Here is a 9579-nt window from a genome sequence, read left to right as displayed (position 1 = left end):
GGGAAATACAAAGGGTATATTAGGGACCTGGGGAAAGGAGCTGTCTGAGAGGGGAATAATGGGGGGCAAAGGGGAGGGCCGGGGGGTCTGGTAAGGTTGGATACTGGAAAGTGACAATGTAATTTCTTTTGCAGATGTGGCTCAGAGGACGGGAGAGATGCTGCAGATTTGGATTGTTGGTCATTCAATTGTGTAATGGGTGGGGGAAGGAGGCAGAGAAAAGGATTTTTGGTACTCAATTGGGGGTGTAGTTACAAGGTGGCGCTTGTGAGATGGTTTAGGGGGGCTTCGATGGGATCAGCTGGTGCCCATGTTGGCGGGGCTCAAGGAGCGTTATGGGGTCCCAGAAGGGCTGATTATACATGCAGGAGAGAATGATCTTGTAACAGGCGTGGCCCTGTTGAGGAAAATGAAGAGGGACTTGGTGTGGATCAGGGAGATATGGCCAAAGATAAGTTTGGTATGTTTTAAGCTGCTGCCAAGGAGAGTATGGAGGGGCACGGCAAGTGAGAGAGCAGTAGAGCGGACTAGGAAGAAAATGAATAGGGAGATGATGAAATTTTGCAGTTTGGCAGTGGTGCACGTTCTAGTGCACAGAGAGATCGTGTATGAGGATTTTTTGGTTTTCCAGGAGGATGGCGTTCATCTGTCGGTTTATGGGAACAGTTACTACCTTTTGGATATGCAGGTGCAAGTGCAAAAAATGATAAAGAGTTGGGGTTAGAAGGTAGAATGGTAGAGGTGGGGCAGAAAGAACACCTATGGGGAGGGTTTTTCTGATGCTGGGGACATGGCCCCTTTGGATGAGGGGGGCGGGAAGCACAATGGGGGAATAGCGCGGGAAAGGCTGGGGGTGGCGCTGTTTGGCACGAAAGGGCTACCAAGGGGGAGCAAAGAGGGGAAACAGGTAATGAAGATGGAGGGGCATAGCCCCGGGGAGAAGATTGTAGAAAGCGGGAAGGAAGGCTGGAGAAGATGGTAAGGAGACAGTAGGGAGCAAGGGATAGGTAGGGAGGAATTTAAATTGACTTATGTATTTCATTGTTGGGGGAATTGAAAATGTTTAATTATTAATTTGTTTGGAAAATTGTTAAAAACAGATATGTTAGTCTGTAAGGCCAGGGGCCAGGTTAGCGTTTATTTGGGAGCTTTGGCCCATCACATTAAAGCAACCTTTTCCACTACAAGCGAGTCTGGGTGTTTTGTGCAGTAAGCCCAAAGTCATGTATTGCAATTTGGGCAATTACATTTTACACATAAATTCGGTTATCTGTCAAGCTGAGCCCGGTTCTGAGAAACAATCATCGTAGCGGTTTTGAATTTTGCTTGGCGTGCTTCTGTCATGGCGGCTGACAAAATCATTACAGCGACGTTCCCCAATTCTCTTGATCTGACATGTTCTTCTTTAGACCCTGGCTCGCCCCATCTTCAGGGCACAAGCTAAACTGTTTTATCACTTGGAAATGGTGGTGTTGCCCCTCCATAATTGAATTTGGAAGATGTATCTGCTGTTCTCTAGCGCGAGATATTCGAGTAGCCAAATGGCTTTCTGTACCTCAGATGTCAGTCGACTAATACTTCACTTGTGACTGCAGCCAAGGGAAATCTATGGCTTTTGTCATAACAAGCTAGCTTACCTGATAAACCACCATGTCATAGCAAAATGAATGTTTCTCGGAAAGAATGCTTTCAAAATAAAGTTTACGGCACACATTCTGACGGAACAGGCTACACAATGGACTATCCCTTATATTGTCTTCAAAAGGCCACCTTTTTGGATCAGATGCTGGGTTGCTTGAAAGGAAAGCACTGCTGTGAATTAAAATCAGTCGCTGGGCGAACATATTATCCAAAAATAAATGCGTAAGAAAAAACGTGTTACTTCTACATCTTTGGCAGGGGAGGGGTGCCAAATCCATAGCCAGTATAGATTCTTCATAGATATTTTATTCAGTTATTGGTGGTTTTGCAGACATCAGCATAAATGAGAACAGGAGACATGACCTTGGATTAAAAACTGTTTTTATATCAATAGGGAAACCAAAAGAGTCCACGGCTGATTCTGGGAGCAGGACAAATACAGCTATCAATGCAGTGAGTATTAATGAGTTGCGTCACATTGCCATATTCTACCAAAAGCCCAGGGGGACAATTCTAAGTACCCAGGGTATAAAAGGGAGACATGAAGCCAAGGCATACGTGGTTAGGGATAAAAGGCCGAGTTCTCCCCTTGATTCAAGCATTTTGCCAGTCTCCAAACGGACAACTTCAGCACATGCATTAAGCCAAGGAGCTACCTTTTTTTTCGGCTTTTCGCTTGCATGTTATAATGCGGCAAGAAACCAGTGAGCTGCTACCAAGAATATGGCATTCGGTAAGAAAAAAAATCAAACATAAATACTTGGCTTTGATGGTAGAGCCCCCCACCCTTATCGTCGTCTGATTCATGTGACTTTTTCCTGGGGGGAAGTGCTGGAGGTGGGAGAGCGGGGGCCAGTGCTTGAAGATCTTTTCCCTTGTCACATTACAGTGGTTTTTAATGGTTGGGGCACGGCGATGGCAGCAACACAGGCAGTGTATGCCGTAAACCATTGTTCTAATTAGTCGGGGCTACTAGGTGTCGCTTGGGGCAGCTATAAACTGAAAGAACACGTTACTCCCTTACCTGGTAATGTTCTTTCGATGGGATGGTCCGACGACGTATTCCAGATCTATGACAGTAATCGCCACAGTTGTGCTGCTTCGGAAAATCTTTCGGCGTCTGCGTCCTGCGTCGATGATGTCGATACGCCGTCCTCGAGGACCTCCTCCGACGGCCGACGTCACCGGATGTTATAAGTAGGACGCACGACGCCCATAGCCTCAGTTCTAGTTTTTTCCCAGAACGTGTGGCACCAATCTTCTGCCAGTATGACCACAGAAAGCCTTGCGGAAACGTAAGCTGCAATCGCATAAGAAATTCTGTAGCGGGGTAGGCAGGGAGGGAGCGATATGGAATACATCGTCGGACCATGTCATCGAAAGAACGTTACCAGGTAAGAGAGTAACTTGTTCTTCGAGGGGATTGGGTCCTCCGATGTATTCCATATCTATGACAGACTCCCAAAGCAGTACCAACGTAAGGAGGTGGGAAAAGAATTTAGAATATACAAATTTAGAATGCTCAATCAAATTGCAGAGTAAAGAACCGCCTTGCCAAAGGCCAGATCCTGCCCCCGGATAAAATCGAGGGAGTAGTGACGTACAAAAGTATGGACCGAAGCCCAGGTGGCTGCATCACAGATGTTACGAATCGGAACACCCCTCTTCAGGGCAGTAGAGGCAGCCATACCCCTGGTAGAATGAGCCTGTAAGCCTACCGGAGGGTCCTTACCCGCCAAGCGGTAACATTCAGAAATTGCCAAGATAATCCATCGAGACAAAGTCTGCTTAGTAATAGCTTGTCCCAAACGCCTTCCAGCGTAACCAATAAAGAGTTGATCGTCCACTCTGATCCGGGACATGCGTGAAATGTAGAAGCTTAAAGCTCTCCTAGGATCCAGCCTATGGAGCCTCTCCTCTTCCTTACCAGGATGTGGGGGAGGATAAAATGCCAGAAGCATAACCTTCTGGCTTAGATGAAATTCCGACACCACCTTCGGAAGAAAGGAAGGAAGAACTCTAAGGACAACCCTGTCCTTATGAAACACAGTGAAGGGTGGCTTAACTGAAAGTGCCTGTAACTCACTCACTCTGCGAGCCGAAGTGACCGCAACTAAAAATACAGTTTTAAGGGTTAACAGTCTCAAAGGACAGGAATGCAAAGGCCCAAAGGGAGCACCCATGAGAAACTTGAGAACAAGGTTCAGATCCCAATCGGGCACCTGGAAAGGTGACGGAGGGAACACATTAGTGAGCCCTTTCAGAAACAGAGAAATTAAAGGTATTTTAAAATAAGAACACTCCTCAGACAAGCGCTTAAATATAGACAGCGCCGCCAGGTAACCTTTAATGGTACCCACTTGCAGGCCCTTGTGGGCCAAAGAAAGCAAAAAAGACAGAACGACAGGAATGTCACATGAAAAAGGATCCACATTCTGAACCCTGCACCAGTCGCAGAACTTTCTCCAACGGCAACGGGACTTTGTTGCCGGCCGTCTGGCCGAAAGCAACACCTCCATCACGTCTTCAGGGAGGTCCCAATCCTTATACCTCAACCTTTCAGAAGCCAAGCATGAAGGTTGAGGGATCTGACCTCTGGATGGAGAACCTGACCCCCCCTCCCGTGAGAGCAGATCATCTTGGTAGGGAAGACGATGTGGAGGGCAGATGGATAAGTCTAGAAGGTCCGAGTACCACATCCTCTGGGCCCATGCCAGAACAATGAGGATCATCCAGTAACCGAACCTTCGTAACCTCCGCAGCACTTGCGGAATGACAGGGACTGGAGGAAACGCGTACAGCAGTGGGAAGGACCACTCCACCACGAACGCGTCCCCTAAGGCACCTCTTGGAGGAAATTCCCGCGAGCAGAACCTTTTGCACTTCTGGTTGACACTGGAGGCGAAGAGATCCACTTGAGGGTTCCCCCAAAGGGTGAAAATCTCCAGGAGAATCTCCTGAGCCAACTCCCACTTGTGAGTGATTGCGCTCTGCCTGCTCAGAGCGTCTGTCGTCTCGTTTTCGTCTCTGGCCAGATGAACTGCCGAGATCGAAATGTCCTGCTGGATGGCCCAGAACCAGAGCTGCATCGCCTCCCTGCACAGAGGAAGTGACCCTGCCCCCCCTTTTTGTTAAGGTAGTGCATGGCCACCGTGTTGTCCGTCAGAATCAGGACATTCTTTCCTCGTACAGTCGGCAGAAAAGCCTTCAGGGCAAGCCTGAGGTTCCTCAGCTCCAACAGATTGATATGGAGCCTGGACTCCGACGGAGACCAACAACCGCCGACTGTCATCTCGTTGGCATGAGCTCCCCATCCCGTGAGGGATGCGTCCGTCACGATCGTCACCTCCAGCCAGGGTAGCCAAAACGGAGCCCTCCTCATCAGATTGCTCGTGAGAGAGCACCCTGATCAACGAATCGTCCAGGTAGGGGTAGACGTGAATCTCCCCTTTCCTGAGATACGCTGCCACCACCACCATGAGCTTGGTGAAGACCCACGGGGCGGAGGTCAATCCGAACGGCAGGACCCGAAACTCAAAGTGCGAGTCGCCAACCGCGAACCTCAAGTACTTCTTGTGCTTGGGATGGATCGGCACATGAAAGTAAGCTTCCTTGAGGTCGAGAGACACCAACCAGTCCTGAAGTTGAAGGGCCTGGAGGACTTGAGAGAGAGTAACCATCTTGAACTTGTCCTTCCTGAGGAGTTAGTTCAAACCCTGCAAGCCCATGATGGGTCTCAATCCCCCGTCTTTCTTCGAAATCAAAAAATAAGGGGAATACCATCCCTTGTTCCTCTCCGCTACAGGCACCAGTTCTATGGTGCCTTTCTCCAGCAGGGCTTGTATTTCCTGCGCAAGGAGCGGATCCGGACTCTTCAAAGAGAGATTCCCTGGTGGATTGTCGCAAGGCCTCTGCCGAAAGGGAAGACAGTAGCCATGGGCTATGATCTCCAGAACCCACACATCTGAAGTAATGGCACGCCATTCTACAAGATGCTGCGCCAGCCTTCCCCCAACCGGCGAACCATGGGACATGGCCTCATTACTGAGCAGAAGCGGCTGCGGCGTTGCCCGAGGGCAACGAGACAACTGCTCGCGCAGCCTTCTTGGCAACTCAAGTACCTTGCTTTTCACCTCTGGCACTCCTACGGTTGCCCCTTTGACTTGCAGCTCCTCTCGCTTTACTAAAGGATGAGTAATAACGAAAAGGAACCTCCCCTCCATTGCTGTCCCCTAGGACAAAAAGGCAGAGGTTGGCGGACTGCAGCGCCCAACGACTTTGCTGCAGCTTTAGAGGACTGCAACCTCTCAAGGCTCTCGTCAGCCTTGCTGCCAAAAAAGATGTTCACCATCAAAGGGCATGTTGAGGAGCCTGGCTTGCACATCAGGAGCAAACCCCGACTTCCTCAACCACGCAAACCTGCGTATTATGGTGCTCGCCGCCATGGACCGGCTGACAGTCTGCCATGTCCAAACCCGACAGAACGGACTCACACAGGGCATCCTTGCCATCCTGAATAATATCAAGAAAACCATCCCGTTCGTCCCCTTTGGGAATATGTTCAGCCACTAAGGAAATACAGTTCCACAGAGTGTGCGTGAAACGTGACAAGGCACATACGGAGTTGGCCACCTGAAGAGCCATACCCCCTGAAGAAAACACTTTCTTTGCCCAGCCATCAAAATGCTTGTCATCCCCATCAGGAGGGATGGTAGGATATGACGCCTGCGTTGCTGGGGCCGTAGCCGCCTGCACCACCAAACTCTCCGGAGTGGGGTGCATGGTCAAGTAGCAGGGGTCGCTACTGGCTGGGCAGTATTTTCACGGCAAAGACTTGCCCACTGCCGGGAGACTCTCCGGAGCAGTCCAAGCCGCTGCCACCCTTCTTTGCAGAGCCATATGGAATGGCAGTACCGGGTCAGTTGGTGGACCTTGGTCGAGGATATCCGCCAGATCATCCTGCAAAAAATCCACTGGTGGTGCAGACCACCCCAAGTACTCGGTGACCCTCGACATAAGGCGCCGGTACAAGGACTCGGCATGAGTGCCAGGCTCAGGCCTACAGAACTCCACTTCCGGAGAGGTGTCCAGACCGCTGGTGTCGTGCAGTGACTGACGCAGGTCCTCAATCTGGCTATGACCAGAGATAATCTCGTCTCGAACTGTATCAGGGACCAACCCATCTTCAGAACCCTCATCCACCTCAGAAATATAATCCATAGGCTGGATAGTGGGCACAGAATGAGGGACAAAGACATTCTTAGCTTTGGCCAGAGCCTTTCTAGGGGGTTCCACCGTGCCACGGGGTACCTCCGACAAAACAGCCTCGAAAGGCGTCGAGTGAATCGGCGTCGACGTTTAGCGCAGCGCCGATAGCATCGACAGCTTTGACACAGGCCTCGAGGGCGGAGCCCCGAGCGTGTCTCTCAACAGCCTAGGCATCGATGACGTCGACTACATCCTCAGAGGTGGAGCCTCGAGAGAGTTCATCGACGACCTCGGCGCCGCAGGCGTCGATGTCTTCTTCGAAGACTTCACAGGTTCACGCGGTCTCGAGGGCATCGAGGACCGGGACCTGGAACGGGCATGACTAGAACGATTCCCCTTGTCCGAGCGGGACCTCTCCCGCGAATCGTGCCGACCACCCGAGTGTCTCTAGTACGGTCGCGGCCGACCCCTCTCGGAGGCGCAGACGGACCGGAACCCTGCGATTCAAGAATCGCCAACATTTTCTTCCCAAAGGAAGCCCATTCCTCTGGAGAGGAATGTTTGGTGGGATAAGCAACCCGCCGATGGGCGGAGTCCTCGGACGAGGACAGGGAAGGCGACCGATGACGGCGCTTCTGTGAGTGCCTCGAAGAGGCAGAGGAGTGGCGGGACCCACTCCGGGACAGAGACCTCCTAGACTTACGACGACGATGCGGAAAGTCACCCCTCGAATTGTCCATCGAAAGCCCAGTGGACCTCGACTTCCGGGGCTTGGACACCTTACCGACCGACAGCTTCTTCTTACGCTCCCGCAAGGCCTTGGACGTAAGAGACTGGCAGTCGACACAATCATCCGTGTCGTGGGCCTCCCCGAGGCACCAGAGGCAGGCGTCGTGCGAGTCCGTCACCGAGATCTTGGACCCTCAGTCCCCACACTTCTTGAAGCCCGGACACGGGGTGGAAGAAGAGGAAGACATCCCGATAAACTTCACAAACGAACAGGTTCGAGGAACCTAAAGAACAGAAACTCCAAAGAGTCGAGGCACGCCGAGATCTCCGAAGCGAACACGTTCGCAGAAAAAACAGAACTGGAGCTACGGGCGTCGTGCGTCCTACTTATAACATCCGGTGACGTCAGCCGTCAGAGGAGGTCCTCGAGGACGGCGTATCGATGTCATCGACGCAGAAAGATTTTCCGAAGCAGCACAGCTGTGGTGATTACTGTCATAGATATGGAATACGTCGGAGAACCCAATCCCCTCTAAGTATTGCATTGCACTACAGATAGGAAGGAATGGTATATGAGGAGGTATTCAGAGTCTGTAGGTGGTGTTTGGTTATGCAACCAACCCATTCCTGCCTCTGCCCGCCCAGAACACCTCATGGAAACTCTTTGAATGCAAAGCCTGATGGTACGGCTGCCTACCATTGTTTGTTTAAAGCAGTCTTCTGAGAGTTAATGACTAAATAGAGTTGTGAACACGCTACCAGTATAATACAAACGTCTTACCAGGCCTGCCTTCAGCCACTCCATTTTTTGTATTAGTTTGGACTATAAGCTGAATCTATTGCATTAGAGTACAGAGTGGGAGGGATGGCATTTGAGGAGGGACACAGCCTGTAAGTGTTTGGTTATTTGCCTACCTGTTACTGCCATGGCCATGCTAATCCCCATGGCCATTCCCAACCAGTTCCTGCCTAAAACACCTCATCCGAACTCTTTGAGCTAACTTTAAACAAGCCTTGCCATCAAACTTTGCACTCCAAGTGCCTTCCAGTGTTTTTCACGCAGCCTTCTGAGAGTTAATGACATACTTGGAGTTGTAAACTTTCTACTGATGCAATAAAAATGCCTAAACCAGGTCTGCCTTCAGCCACTCGATTTATAAGCACTCTCCCTGTCCTTCACGGAACTCCTGTTAAAAACAAGCAGTAGCAAAGCCAACAGTTTTGGCTTGTTTATGTTGTCCAGACCCATACACAGTATCTGTCTAGAAAGTGAGGTCAAACGTAGGTTACAGACAGACATCGTTTTTGATTTTTGACTAACAGACTTTGAACAATTATTCTTTTACTGTTATGGTCGAGACTGCGCCCATTTTCAATAGGGCAAGTTAGGTATTTATCCCAACCCCTTGTCTTAAATAAAATATTTCAAACGGATTCCTGGTGGCTGTGTCTACTTCTTGTCTCCATGCCAACCTCACAATATCTTGCCCGAGATGTTAGATTACAGTGAAGTAGCTGAGCTTCCTAGAAAAACACACTGACAAACTATCATTATTTACAAAACGTACGAAGAACTGAAAGCAATAATGTGAGCTTCATAAATCCCATTATTTGTGCCAGACCCACCACATAGGTTCTTTCTTCCCAGGTGACATCAGAAAGTAATGCACTAGAGAACAGATAGGGAGTAATGGCCTATGTTATGTAGATTTATGCTGTGCACCTCTACCTCCCAGGGGCAGTCTCAAGATGTTCAATGAGGAAGGACACAAAGCGTGTAGGTGCCGTTTGGGCATTTGCCCTCCCTTTGACTGCCCATGGCCATGCTAATCCCTATGGCCATTCCCATCCAGTTCCTACACCTTGCTGCCAGCACTACACCTCCTCATGCGAACTCTTTGAGCTCTGTTTAATCAAGCCTTACCATCAAACTTTGCACTTGCCTGCCAGTGTTTTCAAAGCAATCTTCTTGGAGTTCATGACTTCATTGGAGTTGTAAAC

This window comes from Ambystoma mexicanum, chromosome 2p (assembly GCF_040938575.1).
Source record: "Ambystoma mexicanum isolate Mex_15411 chromosome 2p, UKY_AmexF1_1, whole genome shotgun sequence".
Taxonomy (NCBI): Eukaryota; Metazoa; Chordata; class Amphibia; order Caudata; family Ambystomatidae; genus Ambystoma; species Ambystoma mexicanum.
Note: the sequence above shows the minus strand (reverse complement) of the source record.